At 45.8% G+C, this 18,133-nt stretch overlaps 1 pseudogene; it reads right to left on the bottom strand.

The window, feature by feature from the left end:
• Positions 1 to 17,813, bottom strand: part of LOC106568608 (muscle, skeletal receptor tyrosine protein kinase-like) — a 66,888-nt pseudogene extending 49,075 nt beyond the window's left edge.
• Positions 17,814 to 18,133: the final 320 nt, after the last annotated feature.

Raw genomic sequence — 18,133 nt, forward strand, 5'->3', positions numbered from 1 at the left:
GCAGTGCCCTTGTTTGGGTGTAGGGCCTGATCAGAGCCTGAAGGTATGGAGGTGCCATTCCCTTCACAGCTCCGTAGGCAATCACCATGGTCTTGTAGCGGATGCGAGCTTCAACTGGAAGCCAGTGGAGAGAGCGGAGGAGCGGGGTGACGTGAGAGAACTTGGTAAGGTTGAACACCAGACGGGCTGCGGCGTTCTGGATGAGTTGTAGGGGTTTAATGGCACAGGCAGGGAGCCCAGCCAACAGCGAGTTGCAGTAATCCAGACGGGAGATGACAAGTGCCTGGATTAGGACCTGCGCCGCTTCCTGTGTGAGGCAGGGTCGTACTCTGCGAATGTTGTAGAGCATGAACCTACAGGATCGGGTCACCGCCTTGATGTTAGTGGAGAACGACAGGGTGTTGTCCAGGATCACGCCAAGGTTCTTAGCACTCTGGGAGGAGGACACAAGGGAGTTGTCAACCGTGATGGCTTACCTTAATTTACCTGGTAAAATAAATATTATTAATATCAGCACTTCTTGTACATTTAAGGGCCAGCCGTGCTGCCCTGTTCTGGGTCAATTGTAATTTTCCTAAGTCCCTACTTGGGCCACTTTACCACACGACTGGACAGTAGTCAAGATGGAACAAAACAAGGGCCTATAGGAGCAGCCTTGTTGATAACGATGTTAAGGCAGAACAGCACTTTATTGTGGACAGACCTCTCCCCGTCTGGCTCTGAGGAGAATTCCTCGGAGACAAGACCTACCCCAAACTATTCAATAAAATGACATATTATATTCTGTCTCTGTTGTAATTCAGTTAAGCCTGTACTCAATGGAGGTACTGTAGGTGAAGGTTTAAGCCACCATTTAATGGATCACCTCCATTCACTTCAGTGAATTATTTCATATCTCTGTCGCCATGTGTTCCTAACATCACGTAGATCTGTGTTTGTGGTGGAGCTGTGGAAACAGAACAACTACTACTGTGGCTTGTTCTGTCTCCACATCACCACAAAACAGCTACCACAGACATATTATTCACAGCAGGTCAGGACCAGACATATATTATTCACAGCAGGTCAGGACAGAGACATGGCAGGGAAGTCAGGCGCAGGAGAAACCAAATTGGTTAATCTGGAGTATTTAATGAAAAAACATACTCCAAAACCAAAGTACAAAATAACATGGGTAACATATACCCGCACACCGATACAAAATACACACTTAACATAACATCACAAACAATCACCGACAAGGACATGAGGGGAAACAGAGGGTTAAATACACATGTAATTAACTGGATTGGAACCAGGTGTGTAGGAAGACAAGACAAAACCAATGGAAAATGAAAACTGATCAATGAAGGCTAGAAGACCGGTGACGTCGACCGCCGAGCACCACCCGAACAAGGAGGGGCAGTATCCCCCCCGACACGCAGCTCCAGCAGCGCCTCGACACCGGCCTCGGGGACAACCCGCAGGGCCATCCGGATGGAGACGATGGAACTCTCGAAGCAGGGAAGGATCTAACACATCCTCCACCGGAAACCAGCATCTCTCCTCCGGACCGTACCTCTCCCAGTCCACGAGGTACTGAAGGCCCCGCGCCCGACGTCTCGAATCCAGGATGGATCGAATGGAGTACGCCGGGGCCCCCTCAATGTCCAGAGGGGGCGGAGGAACCTCCTGCGCCTCAGCCTCCTGGAGCGGGCCAGCCACCACCGGCCTGAGGAGAGACACATGGAACGAGGGGTTAATGCAGTAATAGGAGGGGAGCTTTAACCTATAACATACCTCGTTCACTCTCCTCAGGACTTTAAACGGCCCCACAAACCGCGGACCCAGCTTCCGGCAGGGCAGGGGCAGGTTTCTGGTCGAGAGCCAGACCCTGTCCCCCAGTGCGAACACCGGGGCCTCACTGCGGCGACGGGTCTGCGCCAATTTTCTGGCGCCGCATGGCACGCTGAAGGCGGACGTGAGCGGTGTCCCAGGTTTCCTCCGCGCGCCGGAACCAGTCGTCCACCGCAGGAGCCTCGGTCTGACTCCGATACCAAGGGGCCAGAACCAGAACCGGCTGATACCCCAACACACACTGAAAGGGAGAGAGGTTAGTGGAGGAGTGGCGAAGCGAGTTCTGAGCCATCTCTGCCCACTTCTCCGGCCGGTCCTGGCAATAAGACCTCAGAAACCTACCCACATCCTGGTTAACTCTCTCCACCTGCCCGTTACTCTCAGGGTGAAAACCCGAGTAAGGCTGACGGAGACCCCCAGACATTCCATGAATGCCTTCCAGACCCTAGAAGTGAACTGGGGACCCCGATCAGACACTATCCTCAGGCACCCCGTAGTGCCGAAAGACGTGTGTAAACAGAGCCTCCGCCATTTGTAGGGCCGTAGGGAGACCGGGCAAAGGGAGGAGACGACAGGACTTACAAAAATGATCCACAACGACCAGGATCATGGTGTTACCTTGTGAAGGTGGAAGATCGGTTATAAAATCCACCGACAAGTGCACCCACGGCCGTTGTGGAACGGGTAAGGGTTGTAACTTACCCCTGGGTAGGTGTCTAGGAGCCTTGCACTGAGCACACACTGAGCAGGAGGAAACATAAACACTCACGTCTTTAGCTAAAGTGGGCCACCAGTACCTCCCACTGAGACAGCGCATCGTCCGATCAATCCCAGGATGACCAGAGGAGGGTGACGTGTCAACCCAGTAGATCAATCAGTCGCGGACAGCAGAAGGAACGTACAGACGCCCAGCTGGACACTCAGGGGAAACATGGCCCACCTTGCCTGGCGAGGATTCAGTCTCCTCGCTTCCCGGATGTACTCCAGATTGCGGTGGTCAGTCCAGATGAAAAAAAGGTGTTTAGCCCCATCAAGCCAATGTCTCCACACCTTCAAAGCCTTGATGACAGCCAACAGCTCCCGGTCCCCCACATCATAGTTTCTCTCCGCCGGGCTGAGCTTCTTAGAAAAGAAGGCACAGGGGCGGAGCTTAGATTGCGTACCCGAACGCTGGGAGAGCACAGCTCCTATCCCAGCCTCAGATGCGTCCACCTCCACTATGAATTGCAGAGAGGGATCCGGATGAGCCAACACAGGAGCCGAGGTAAACAGAGCCTTCAGTTTCCTCAAAGCCCTGTCCGCCCCAGCTGACCACTGCAAACGCACCGGACCCCCCCTCAATAGTGAGGTAATGGGAGCAGCTACCTGACCAAAACCCCGGATAAACCTCCGGTAGTAATTGGCAATCCCTAAAAATCTCTGCACCTCCTTCACCATGGTTGGAGTCGGCCAATTACTCACGGCTGCAGTGCGGTCACTTTCCATCTCCACTCCTGACGTAGATATCCAATACCCTAAGAAGGAGACGGACTGTTGAAAGAACAGGCATTTCTCAGCCTTGACAAACAGGTCATGCTCCAACAGGTGACCAAGCACCACTACACCCTGCCCGTGCAGGTCCCTGAAAATCTCGTCTACAAAAGATTGGAAAACTGATGGAGCATTCATCAACCCGTACGGCATGACAAGGTACTCATAGTGCCCTGATGTGGCATTAAATGCTGTCTTCCACTCGTCCCCCTCTCGGATACGCACCAGATGGGGCGCAGACCTCCATCCTTCTTCTTCACAAAAAAGAAACTCGAGGAGACGGGTGAAATGGAGGGCCTAATGTATCCCTGACGCAGGGATTCGGAGATATGTCTCCATAGCCACCGTCTCCGCTTGCGACAGGGGATACACGTGACTCTTGGGAAGTGCAGCGTCTACCATGAGATTTATCGCACAGTCCCCCGTCGATGGGGTGGTAATTGAGTCACCTTCCTTTTACAGAAGGCGAAAGCCAAATCGGCATATTCAGGGGAATGCACACAGTGGAGACCTGGTCTGGACTTTCAACCGTAGTAGCACCAACGGAAACCCCTACACACCTACCTGAGCACACTCGCGACCACCCCGTGAGAGCCCTCTGTGGCCAAGACAAACTGGGGTTATGACTAGTTAACCAAGGTAGGCCCAGCATCACCGGATACGCAGGAGTGTCAATAAGGAAAATACATTTTTTTTCCCCTTGTGACCCCCCTGCGTCACCATACTCAAAGGAGCGGTGGCCTCCCTGTTAAACCCTGACCCTAATGATCGACTATCTAAGGTGTGAACGGGGAATGGCACACCCACGGGTACAATGGGAATCCCTAAACTATGAGCCAACGTTTGATCAATAAAGTTCCCAGCCGCGCCTGAATCTACAAGTGCCTTATGCTGGGAATGAGGGGGGAAAAAAATAAAAAATAAAAACATTTAAAAAATAAAAAAAGTTTTAAAAAAAACATTATAATCTGGAAAAGTGACAGACACAAATATGAGCAACAGAGACTCTGGATGAGAATGGTGCCTACTCACCTGGGGTAGCGCCAGAGCGCCCTGCCTGTTACCTCGATTCCCAGAGGAACCTACCCGGCACCAACCAGCAGTGTGACCTCTGCGGCCACAGATGGTGCACGAGCGGGAACCCCCTCCGGTCTCCCTGCTCACCTCCCCTCCATGGGAAGAAGAAATAGGGTGCGGGAGGATGGAACCACCAGACCCCGATCTGGACGTCCGCGAGCAGCCAGCAGGTTGTTCAGCCGGATGGACAGATCCACCAGCTGGTTGAAGGTGAGGGTCGTGTCTCTGCAGGCCAGCTCCCGACGGACGTCCTCACGCAGACTGCAGCGGTAATGGTCAATCAGGGCCCCGTGATTCCATCCCGTACCGGCTGCCAGGGTTCTGAACTCCAGGGCGAAATCCTGGACGCTCCTCGTCTCCTGCCTCAGATGGTAGAGGCACTCACCAACCGCTCTGCCCTCGGGGGGGTGGTCGAAAACTGCCGAAAACGGCGGCTGAACTCCTCAAAACGGTCCAACGCCGCATCTCCTTCTCCACACGCAGCGCTGGCCCATTCCAGGGCTCTCCCGGTGAGGCACGAGACGAGGGCGAAACTCTTTTCACCCAGTTCCGACTGACCGTTAGCCGTGGCCAGATAAAGTTCTACTTTGAGCAGGAAACCCCGTCGTAACACTGACGCAAGGCTAGACTGATGCCACCGGGTTCCGGTTGGCACGGGGCGCTTCGGATAGACCCCGGTTGGGCTGGTGGAGGCGCTGGATGAATTCCCTGTCTCTCCCAGCATAGATGGTGTAGCTTCTCCGCATTCTTCTTGATGCGCTCCTGCACCTCGCCGTCCGGGGTATCTTCTCCTGCTGACTTCAATATGCAGGTCGGTGATTCTGTCATAATCGTGGTGGCAGGGAAGTCAGGCGCAGAAGAAACCAAATTGGTTAATCTGGAGTATTTAATGAAAAAACTAACTCCAAAACCAAAGTACAAAATAACATGGGTAACATATACCCGCACACCGATACAAAATACACACTTAACATAACATCACAAACAATCACCGACAAGGACATGAGGGGAAACAGAGGGTTAAATACACATGTAATTAATGGAATTGGAAATAGGTGTGTAGGAAGACAAGACAAAACCAATGGAAAATGAAAACTGATCAATGAAGGCTAGAAGACCGGTGACGTCGACCGCCGAGCACCACCCGAACAAGGAGGGGCATCGACTTCGGCAGAAGTCGTGACACAGAGACATATTATTCACGGCAGGTCAGGACCAGAGACATATTATTCACAGCAGGTCAGGACCAGAGACATATTATTCACAGCACGTCAGGACCAGAGACATATTATTCACAGCAGGTCAGGACCAGAGACATATTATTCACAGCAGGTCAGGACCAGAGACATATTATTCACAGCAGGTCAGGACCAGAGACATATTATTCACAGCAGGTCAGGACCAGAGACATATTATTCACAGCAGGTCAGGACCAGAGACATATTATTCACAGCAGGTCAGGACCAGAGACATATTATTCACAGCAGGTCAGGACCAGAGACATATTATTCACAGCAGGTCAGGACCAGAGACATATTATTCACAGCAGGTCAGGACCAGAGACATATTATTCACAGCAGGTCAGGACCAGAGACATATTTTAGAGTGGAAGCCATGTATTATAATGCGGAAACCTCAATGTCCAGACTCTAAATATATGGCTCAAGTCAGGCCTCTATGGCTTCAGCAGTCAGAAGTACAGAGAAGCTTCCCTCTACCCTGGGTAATATATTCATGTTTACATGACTTCTCATGTTAAGTATCGTCTTCATCATTTTAAACACTGATATTCATACATTTTACATTTTAGTCATTTAGTCACTTACAGTAGTGAATGCATACATTTCATTTCATGCATTTTTTGTTTGTACTGGCCCCCCGTGGGAATCGAACCCACAACCCTGGCATTGCACACAAACACCATGCTCTAACAACTGAGCCACAGGGAAAGCTGTAGTTAGTTACACTATCTGATAATGATGTATTATTATCCTGTAGATTGTAATGATTGATATGTTACACAGTCATAACATTAAGCATCCTTGGCTGTCATAACATCACACTTGATCTCCTACATTCAGATTCTTGTAGGCTGCTGTTACCATAAATGCAAGGTAGCTACAATGATATGAACCTGCCAGAGGAAGCGAAGCTAGCTGCCAGGGGGACTGGGTGTTACTTTGAGACACAAAAAAACAAAAACAGACTTTTGAGAAAACGTATCAATTTAAAGTGTACTGAATTAAGATACAAAACGTTAAAATGTGTCAATATTTTAAACAGCGCTGTGAAAAAGTATTTGCCCACTTTCTACATTTCTCTACCCTTGCATATGTTTGATATCAGATCTTCAACCATAACCTAATAATAGAGCAAGGGAACCTGGGTGAACAAATAGCACAACAATTACATACTTAGTAAAATTATTTCATGAAGTTATGCAACACCCACTGCCGCTGTGAGAAAAAGTTATTGACACCTTACACTCAATAACTGGCTGCAATGACTCCCACCAAACACTTCCTGTAGTTGATGATCAGTCTCTCACGTCGCTGTGGAGGAATTTTGTCTCACTCTTCCATCCAGAACTGCTTTAACTCAGAGACATTTTGGGGTTTTCAAGCATGAAATGGTAATTTCAAGTCCTGCCACAAGTCAACATGAAAATGGCAACAAAAAAAAGCAGGTTCCCTTTTATCTAATATCAGGTTTAGGTTGAAGATCTGATAACATTCAGTATTAACAAATACGCAAAAAAATTGAGAAAATAAAAAAAGGAGGATGGCTGGGGATACCTTTTCACAGCACTGGATATATACACTTTATACCGAGTGTACAAAACATTTTTTATTTATTTATTTATTTCACCTTTATTTAACCAGGTAGGCAAGTTGAGAACAAGTTCTCATTTACAATTGCGACCTGGCCAAGATAAAGCAAAGCAGTTCGACAACATACAAAAACACAGAGTTACACATGGAGTAAAACAACATACAATCAATGATGCAGTAGAAGAAAAAAAAATATGTTTTGCTGCGGGCCTAATAATAAGATACTGTTGCTATGTGTCTAAAAACTCTACCACTATACCACAGCACAAGCCATCTATATTAGTCTTTGTGGTTAAGCCTTGGTGGGTGTTGTGAGAGGATGCTTGCAGGCTGGGTCTGAGTCAGACCGAAACTAGATGAAGTGAAGTACCCACTGATATCTCACCAATTGGTACACCATCGTTTAGGCATTGAGGTCAATTAATTTGTGCAACACATTAAAGGTGGCGTTTGTAGTTTCTAAATTACACCCCCCCCCAAATAAACCAAACTACTCAGGACTCTCGGACACTCAAACACTAACATGGATGTACACACACACACACACACACACACACACACACACACACAGGCATATGGACACCCTCAGGCACTCAGGCTCACAGCCTTTGTGTGTGTGTGTCCAACTGTTTCCACCCGGCCCGGCCTGCTGTGATTTATTGTAAGCAGGGAGGGAATGACATTTCAGAAAAGCTTTTGTTTGCTCCTCATTCACACAGCCTTCTAGGGGTATTGTGTTGTCATGAGTTTTGGTGTGAAAAGTATAAAAAAGGGGATTACATTTACTGTCAAAATTCACACACAAAAAAAAAACGAAACAATATTACAACATACAATGTGTGCAGTTAACTACCAGCCTTCAAAGTTTAACACAGACCACGAGGAGTATAATAATAGCTAATAATAGGATTATTATTGCTGACAGATTAGGTGAACTCGTTCTCACAATACAGTAGGAAGCTGTCTGTAGTCCTTCATCCATTAACAGGCTGAAACAACATGCCAGTCTGTCAATAGTTAAACCCTTCCCACAACTGAGACACTTCCTGTGTGTTTTGACTGAAGCCTCCAGGCAGCCTGCTACTCACTTTTAACATATCAATATTACTGTACTGCCCTCTTGAGGCTGGTTAGAGATCTACACACTTAACATCACTGTAGTGCCCTCGTGTGGCTGATTACAGATCTACACACTGCACTGAGAATAGATTTTACAGGCTCAGCATTAGTTTTACTGGGGATTAGCCATAGAACACCTCAGCACCCTCTTCGGACTGACTAGAAACGTACAACACACAGCCCTATTCCCTCTGCACTGCCCGCTAGTGTTATAGAAGGTAACTACACCCTGCACTGCCCTCTAGTGTTATAGAAGGTAACTACACCCTGCACTGCCCTCTAGTGTTAGAGAAGGTAACTACACCCTGCACTGCCCTCTAGTGTTAGAGAAGGTAACTAGACCCTGCCAGCCCCAGCCATCCATCCACAGCCAAGCCATCTCCCACCATACCTAGCCCACTCCAGCCATCCATCCCCAGCCGTACCCCAGCCAACCCCAACTCCATCCCCAGCCATCCCCAGCCCCAACCACCATCCCCCCCAGCCACCACCCTCAGCCCCAGCCACCACCCTCAGCCCCAACCACCACCCTCAGCCCCAGCCACCACCCTCAGCCCCAACCATACCACCCTCAGCCATCCAACCACCACCCTCAGCCATCCAACCACCCCCAGCAAACTCCACCCCTAGCCATCCACATCCCCAGCCATCCCCCAGCCCCAGCCAAGCCATCCCCCAGCCCCCCCGTTTGGAGTCTCGTAAACTTTCCCCCCGTTTTATTAGTCCATTCCGCATCTCTAACAACACCCACCCGCGCTCCAGCAGGTATCGCTCACTGGTCATCCCCAAAGCCAACACCTCATTTGGCCGCCTTTCCTTCCAGTTATCTGTTGCCAATGACTGGAAAGAATTGCAAAAATCGTTGAAGTTGGAGACTTATATCTCCCTCACTAACTTTAAACATCAGCTGTCTGACCAGCTAACCGATCGCTGCAGCTGTACATAGGCCATCTGTAAATAGCCCACACAATCTACCTACCTCACCCCCATATTGTTTTTATTTACTTTTTTGCACACCAGTATTTCTACTTGCACATCATCTGCACATCTATCACTTCAGTGTTAATTTGCTAAATTGTAATTACTTCACCACTATGGCCTATTTATTGCCTTACCACATTTGCACACACTGTATATAGATTTTTCTATTGTGTTATTGGCTGTACGTTTGTTTATCCCATGTGTAACTCTGTTGTTTTCTGTCGCACTGCTTTGCTTTATCTTGGCCAGATCACAGTTGTAAATTTGAACTTGTTCTCAACTGGCCTACCTGGTTAAATAAAGGACTTGTTCTCAACTAGCCTACCTGGTTAAATAAAGGACTTGTTCTCAACTGGCCTACCTGGTTAAATAAAGGACTTGTTCTCAACTGGCCTACCTGGTTAAATAAAGGTTATTATTTTTATTTTTTTTATAAAAAAAGGAGGAGAGAGATTGACAGAAACTTATTTGTCAGGGAGTACTATTGGTAGATCACTGATTCTACACCTCACTTTGCTCAAGCTGGTCCTCACCAATGGACTTGGATGTTGTAAAATGAGTCATTTAGGGGCAGTTAAAGGGGAGGGTCAATTAGGGGCAGTTAAAGGGGAGAAGCAGTTATAGAGGAGAGTCAATGAAACCTATTCTGTATAGGAAATAATAAAAAAATCCAAGATCAGAATATGGTTCATAAAAGCGTGTCAATACACCAATGGGACGCTCACGGCAGATTAAAATACTATAATCTGCAAAACCTCAATTAGGCTACTTAACTATAAACACACACGTGCAGTAGACTGAAATCAAGAAATAGAAACAGCATCTCCATAACAAAGGTCCACTATGTTCTTAATATTTAGTTTGTCTTTCAAAAGGAGAGCTAGGTGCAGAAGTTGTTCTGATGTATTATTAACGGGCAGTTAACTCTTATTAACGGGCAGTTAACTCTTATTAACGGGCAGTTAACTCTTCAACGGTGTCAGAAAGTACACCACAGACCAGACAGTGAACTATTATTAACGGGCAGTGAACTATTATTAACGGGCAGTGAACTATTCTTAACGGTGTCAGAAAGAACACCACAGACCAGACAGTGAACTGTAGATGTGTGGATGTGTTGAATCAGGTCATATAAACTCATATTACATCCTGGATCAGTCCAAAAATAAACTTTATTTCAATCAACTAGCTCATCAATAAATGAAGGAAACAAGTTTCCCGTTATCTTCTTTCACTGGCCTGGTTTCCGGGCCAGTACATGCGCCATGCAAAGAAACCGGGCCAGTACATGCGCCATGCAAAGAAACCGGGCCAGTACATGCGCCATGCAAAGAAACCGGGCCAGTACATGCGCCATGCAAAGAAACCGGGCCAGTACATGCGCCATGCAAAGAAACCGGGCCAGTACATGCGCCATGCAAAGAAACCGGGCCAGTACATGCGCCATGCAAAGAAACCGGGCCAGTACATGCGCCATGCAAAGAAACCGGGCCAGTACATGCACCATGCAAAGAAACCGGGCCAGTACATGCGCCATGCAAAGAAACCGGGCCAGTACATGCACCATGCAAAGAAATATGGAATGAAAGATTTTTTCAACCACCAGGCAGTTTAGGCTTCATGTTGTGTGACTTTGACTGTGAGATAATGAAGACAAAATGAATGGAATAATTTTTTCATCCATTTCTTTTCAGCTATTTATTAATGCACGTGACAAAGTGATTCTGAGACAATGCTTGTGCACAACATGTCAACAGATAGGCTATAAAAAGGTGCAGACTAGGCTCACAACCCAACTTATTCTGAAATAAGTCCGACTTCACCAAGCAAGGTCAAATTAAATAAAGAATTGATTATTATAAATAATTGTCTCCTAAAACACTATGAATCAGTAGTCAAATACACTGCTCAAAAAAATAAAAGGGAACACTGAAACACAATGTAACTCCAAGTCAATCACACTTCTGTGAAATCAAACTGTCCACTTAGGAAGCAACACTGATTGACAATACATTTCACATGCTGTTGTGCAAATGGAAAAGACAACAGGTGGAAATTATAGGCAATAAGCAAGACACCCCCAATAAAGGAGTGGTTCTGCAGGTGGTGACCACAGACCACTTCTCAGTTCCTATGCTTCCTGGCTGATGTTTTGGTCACTTTTGAATGCTGGCGGTGCTTTCACTCTAGTGGTAGCATGAGACGGAGTCTACAACCCACACAAGTGGCTCAGGTAGTGCAGCTCATCCAGGATGGCACATCAATGCGAGCTGTGGCAAGAAGGTTTGCTGTGTCTGTCAGCGTAGTGTCCAGAGCATGGAGGTGCTACCAGGAGACAGGCCAGTACATCAGGAGACGTGGAGGAGGCCGTAGGAGGGCAACAACCCAGCAGCAGGACCGCTACCTCCGCCTTTGTGCAAGGAGGAGCAGGAGGAGCACTGCCAGAGCCCTGCAAAATGACCTCCAGCAGGCCACAAATGTGCATGTCTGCTCAAACGGTCAGAAACAGACTCCATGAGGGTGGTATGAGGGCCCGATGTCCACAGGTGGGGGTTGTGCTTACAGCCCAACATCGTGCAGGATGTTTGGCATTTGCCAGAGAACACCAAGATTGGCAAATTTGCCACTGGCGCCCTGTGCTCGTCACAGATAAAAGCAGGTTCACACTGAGCACATGACAGACGTGACAGAGTCTGGAGACGCCGTGGAGAACGTTCTGCTGCCTGCAACATCCTCCAGCATGACCGGTTTGGCGGTGGGTCAGTCATGGTGTGGGGTGGCATTTCTTTGGAGGGCCGCACAGCCCTCCATGTGCTCGCCAGAGGTAGCCTGACTGCCATTAGGTACCGAGATGAGATCCTCAGACCCCTTGTGAAACCATATGCTGGTGCGGTTGGCCCTGGGTTCCTCCTAATGCAAGACAATGCTAGACCTCATGTGGCTGGAGTGTGTCAGCAGTTCCTGCAAGAGGAAGGCATTGATGCTATGGACTGGCCCGCCCGTTCCCCAGACCTGAATCCAACTGAGCCCATCTGGGACATCATGTCTCGCTCCATCCACCAACGCCACGTTGCACCACAGACTGTCCAGGAGTTGGCGGATGCTTTAGTCCAGGTCTGGGAGGAGATCCATCAGGAGACCATCCGCCACCTCATCAGGAGCATGCCCAGGTGTTGTAGGGAGGTCATACATGCACGTGGAGGCCACACACACACTACTGAGCCTCATTTTGACTTGTTTTAAGGACATTACATCAAAGTTGGATCAGCCTGTAGTGTGGTTTTCCACTTTAATTTTGAGTGTGACTCCAAATCCAGACCTCCATGGGTTGATAAATTGGATTTTATTTTTTGGAGCAGTGTATGTATGTTGATAATGTCCTTGATGCTTGGTATACCGTTGATGACAACATTTCATTTGAATTCAATTGAATTCAATGCCCCTGAACAAGGCAGTTAACCCACTGTTCCCCGGGAGGCCGTCATTGTAAATAAGAATTTGTTCTTAACTGACTTGCCTAGTTAAATAAAGGTATAATAAATAAATACATACATGGTTGTGAATTTATTTTGGACTAAAATGGATAATTACTTAATGATTTTGTTTGAATGCCCTGACTTCTGAAGAGGCCATATCACCATAAATGCTGTACGGTTAAAACAGGCATTGGATTGACCACGCAACGCCTATAAGAAAAGTATGAGTACACTGTGAATATTTGTTTTTATTAGTCATTTTCCAGCTTCACACAACCACTCATATTGTTCCCTGGTTGAAGTTGATATGAGAGCAGCTTCACTCCTGAGTCTCCTGGGAGATTGTAGCTCAACATGTTGAATGGAAATCAAATCAATAAAAATCATTCTGATCATATAAGTCTGATCTTTTACCATTAACATTCTAAATGCAGTCGGTGAGTTAGAACCATTAACATTCTAAATGCAGTCGGCGAGTTAGAACCATTCTGACATTCTAAATGCAGTCGGTGAGTTAGAACCATTCTGACATTCTAAATGCAGTCGGTGAGTTAGAACCATTCTGACATTCTAAATGCAGTCGGTGAGTTAGAACCATTCTGACATTCTAAATGCAGTCAGTGAGTTAGAACCATTAACATTCTAAATGCAGTCGGTGAGTAAGAACCATTAACATTCTAAATGCAGTCGGTGAGTTAGAACCATTCTGACATTCTAAATGCAGTCGGTGAGTTAGAACCATTAACATTCTAAATGCAGTCAGTGAGTTAGAACCATTCTGACATTCTAAATGCAGTCGGCGAGTTAGAACCATTCTGACATTCTAAATGCAGTCGTTGAGTTAGAACCATTAACATTCTAAATGCAGTCAGTGAGTTAGAACCATTCTGACATTCTAAATGCAGTCGGTGAGTTAGAACCATTCTGACATTCTAAATGCAGTCGGCGAGTTAGAACCATTAACATTCTAAATGCAGTCGGTGAGTTAGAACCATTAACATTCTAAATGCAGTCGGTGAGTTAGAACCATTCTGACATTCTAAATGCAGTCAGTGAGTTAGAACCATTAACATTCTAAATGCAGTCGGCGAGTTAGAACCATTCTGACATTCTAAATGCAGTCGGTGAGTTAGAACCATTAACATTCTAAATGCAGTCGGTGAGTTAGAACCATTCTGACATTCTAAATGCAGTCGGTGAGTTAGAACCATTAACATTCTAAATGCAGTCGGTGAGTTAGAACCATTAACATTCTAAATGCAGTCGGTGAGTTAGAACCATTAACATTCTAACTGCAGTCGGTGAGTTAGAACCATTCTGACATTCTAAATGCAGTCGGCGAGTTAGAACCATTCTGACATTCTAAATGCAGTCGGTGAGTTAGAACCATTAACATTCTAAATGCAGTCGGTGAGTTAGAACCATTAACATTCTAAATGCAGTCGGTGAGTTAGAACCATTCTGACATTCTAAATGCAGTCGGTGAGTTAGAACCATTAACATTCTAAATGCAGTCGGTGAGTTAGAACCATTCTGACATTCTAAATGCAGTCGGTGAGTTAGAACCATTAACATTCTAAATGCAGTCGGTGAGTTAGAACCATTAACATTCTAAATGCAGTCGGTGAGTTAGAACCATTCTGACATTCTAAATGCAGTCGGTGAGTTAGAACCATTCTGACATTCTAAATGCAGTCGGTGAGTTAGAACCATTCTGACATTCTAAATGCAGTCGGTGAGTTAGAACCATTAACATTCTAAATGCAGTCGTTGAGTTAGAACCATTAACATTCTAAATGCAGTCGGTGAGTTAGAACCATTCTGACATTCTAAATGCAGTCAGTGAGTTAGAACCATTAACATTCTAAATGCAGTCGGTGAGTTAGAACCATTAACATTCTAAATGCAGTCGGTGAGTTAGAACCATTCTGACATTCTAAATGCAGTCAGTGAGTTAGAACCATTAACATTCTAAATGCAGTCGGTGAGTTAGAACCATTCTGACATTCTAAATGCAGTCGGTGAGTTAGAACCATTAACATTCTAAATGCAGTCGGTGAGTTAGAACCATTAACATTCTAAATGCAGTCGGTGAGTTAGAACCATTAACATTCTAAATGCAGTCGGTGAGTTAGAACCATTCTGACATTCTAAATGCAGTCGGTGAGTTAGAACCATTCTGACATTCTAAATGCAGTCGGTGAGTTAGAACCATTCTGACATTCTAAATGCAGTCGGTGAGTTAGAACCATTCTGACATTCTAAATGCAGTCGGTGAGTTAGAACCATTAACATTCTAAATGCAGTCAGTGAGTTAGAACCATTCTGACATTCTAAATGCAGTCGGTGAGTTAGAACCATTCTGACATTCTAAATGCAGTCGGTGAGTTAGAACCATTAACATTCTAAATGCAGTCGGCGAGTTAGAACCATTAACATTCTAAATGCAGTCGGCGAGTTAGAACCATTAACATTCTAAATGCAGTCGGTGAGTTAGAACCATTAACATTCTAAATGCAGTCGGTGAGTTAGAACCATTCTGACATTCTAAATGCAGTCGGTGAGTTAGAACCATTAACATTCTAAATGCAGTCGGTGAGTTAGAACCATTCTGACATTCTAAATGCAGTCGTTGAGTTAGAACCATTAACATTCTAAATGCAGTCGGTGAGTTAGAACCATTAACATTCTAAATGCAGTCGGCGAGTTAGAACCATTAACATTCTAAATGCAGTCGGTGAGTTAGAACCATTAACATTCTAAATGCAGTCGGTGAGTTAGAACCATTAACATTCTAAATGCAGTCAGTGAGTTAGAACCATTAACATTCTAAATGCAGTCGGTGAGTTAGAACCATTAACATTCTAAATGCAGTCGGTGAGTTAGAACCATTCTGACATTCTAAATGCAGTCGGTGAGTTAGAACCATTCTGACATTCTAAATGCAGTCGGTGAGTTAGAACCATTAACATTCTAAATGCAGTCGGTGAGTTAGAACCATTCTGACATTCTAAATGCAGTCGGTGAGTTAGAACCATTAACATTCTAAATGCAGTCGGTGAGTTAGAACCATTCTGACATTCTAAATGCAGTCGGTGAGTTAGAACCATTAACATTCTAAATGCAGTCGGTGAGTTAGAACCATTCTGACATTCTAAATGCAGTCGGTGAGTTAGAACCATTAACATTCTAAATGCAGTCGGTGAGTTAGAACCATTCTGACATTCTAAATGCAGTCGGTGAGTTAGAACCATTCTGACATTCTAAATGCAGTCAGCGAGTTAGAACCATTGACATTCTAAATGCAGTCGTTGAGTTAGAACCATTCACATTCTAAATGCAGTCGGTGAGTTAGAACCATTCTGATATTCTAAATGCAGTCGGTGAGTTAGAACCATTCTGACATTCTAAATGCAGTCGGTGAGTTAGAACCATTCTGACATTCTAAATGCAGTCGGTGAGTTAGAACCATTAACATTCTAAATGCAGTCGGTGAGTTAGAACCATTCTGACATTCTAAATGCAGTCGGTGAGTTAGAACCATTCTGACATTCTAAATGCAGTCGGTGAGTTAGAACCATTAACATTCTAAATGCAGTCGGTGAGTTAGAACCATTAACATTCTAAATGCAGTCGGCGAGTTAGAACCATTCTGACATTCTAAATGCAGTCGGTGAGTTAGAACCATTAACATTCTAAATGCAGTCGGTGAGTTAGAACCATTAACATTCTAAATGCAGTCGGTGAGTTAGAACCATTCTGACATTCTAAATGCAGTCGGTGAGTTAGAACCATTAACATTCTAAATGCAGTCGGTGAGTTAGAACCATTCTGACATTCTAAATGCAGTCGGTGAGTTAGAACCATTCTGACATTCTAAATGCAGTCGGTGAGTTAGAACCATTCTGACATTCTAAATGCAGTCGGTGAGTTAGAACCATTCTGACATTCTAAATGCAGTCGGTGAGTTAGAACCATTCTGACATTCTAAATGCAGTCGGTGAGTTAGAACCATTCTACCCCTCTTTGAGGTCATTCCACCACAAGAGAGCAATACAGAACCTTCTCACACCATGTGTTAATTGTCACATGTGCTTACCAAAATACCTCAACTTCTTGCGCTTCGTAGAGCAGCGCAGAGCTGTTGTGAAGGAAGTTGTCAAGGAAGTGCATATACAGGAACTACCGCCCCCACCTACCGTCAACCAATCATGTCAATGCAAAGCTAAACGGAGCCCTTCTCGTTGTTACATGATTTGGGCGGCGCATGGCGATGCTGTAAGGAGCTCATTTGGTCTCGGGAGGCCCGTGATCGTGTTACGCCCTCCACATGTGGCGTCAGACCACATTTCGGGTTGGAGCAGAAATAGGCTTTTAAAGTGTTGCGCCTGAAGGACTATGCAGGTTTGAGATGAAATTTAAGTCTTGTCAAATCATCACATCCTATCTAAACAGGTCATACATTACTGGGTTTACATCCACATTAAAATGGTGATCTGTAATCATTTTACCCGAACACAGCATACAGAATACTTTTTCTGTCCGAGGGGAACAGGAAGGGGAACAGGACAGTGACATGTGACATGGGGAACAGGAAGGGGAACAGGACAGTGACATGTGACATGGGTAACAGGAAGGGGAACAGGACAGTGACATGTGACATGGGGAACAGGACAGTGACATGTGACATGGGGAACAGGAAGGGGAACAGGACAGTGACAGGTGACATGGGGAACAGGAAGGGGAACAGGACAGTGACAGGTGACATGGGGAACAGGAAGGGGAACAGGACAGTGACAGGTGACATGGGTAACAGGAAGGGGAACAGGACAGTGACAGGTGACATGGGGAACAGGAAGGGGAACAGGACAGTGACATGTGACATGGGGAACAGGAAGGGGAACAGGACAGTGACAGGTGACATGGGTAACAGGAAGGGGAACAGGACAGTGACAGGTGACATGGGGAAGGGGATTTGAGTACAGTCAACAGTTGTGACAAGAAAAAGTGTGAATCCTTCAGAATTTCCTGGATTTCTGCATAAATTGGTCATAAAATGTTGTCTTACCTTCATCTAAGTTACAATAGACAAAGTCTGCTTAAACTAATAATACATTTCATGTCTTTATTGAACCCACCATGTAAACATTAACAGTGCAGGGTGGGAAAAGTATTTGAACCGTTGGATTTAATAACTGGTTGACCCTCCTTTGGCAGCAATAACCTCAACCAAACGTTTTCTGTAGTTGTGGATCAGACCTGCACAACAGTCAGGAGGAATTT

Source organism: Salmo salar, chromosome ssa13 (assembly GCF_905237065.1).
Source record: "Salmo salar chromosome ssa13, Ssal_v3.1, whole genome shotgun sequence".
Taxonomy (NCBI): Eukaryota; Metazoa; Chordata; class Actinopteri; order Salmoniformes; family Salmonidae; genus Salmo; species Salmo salar.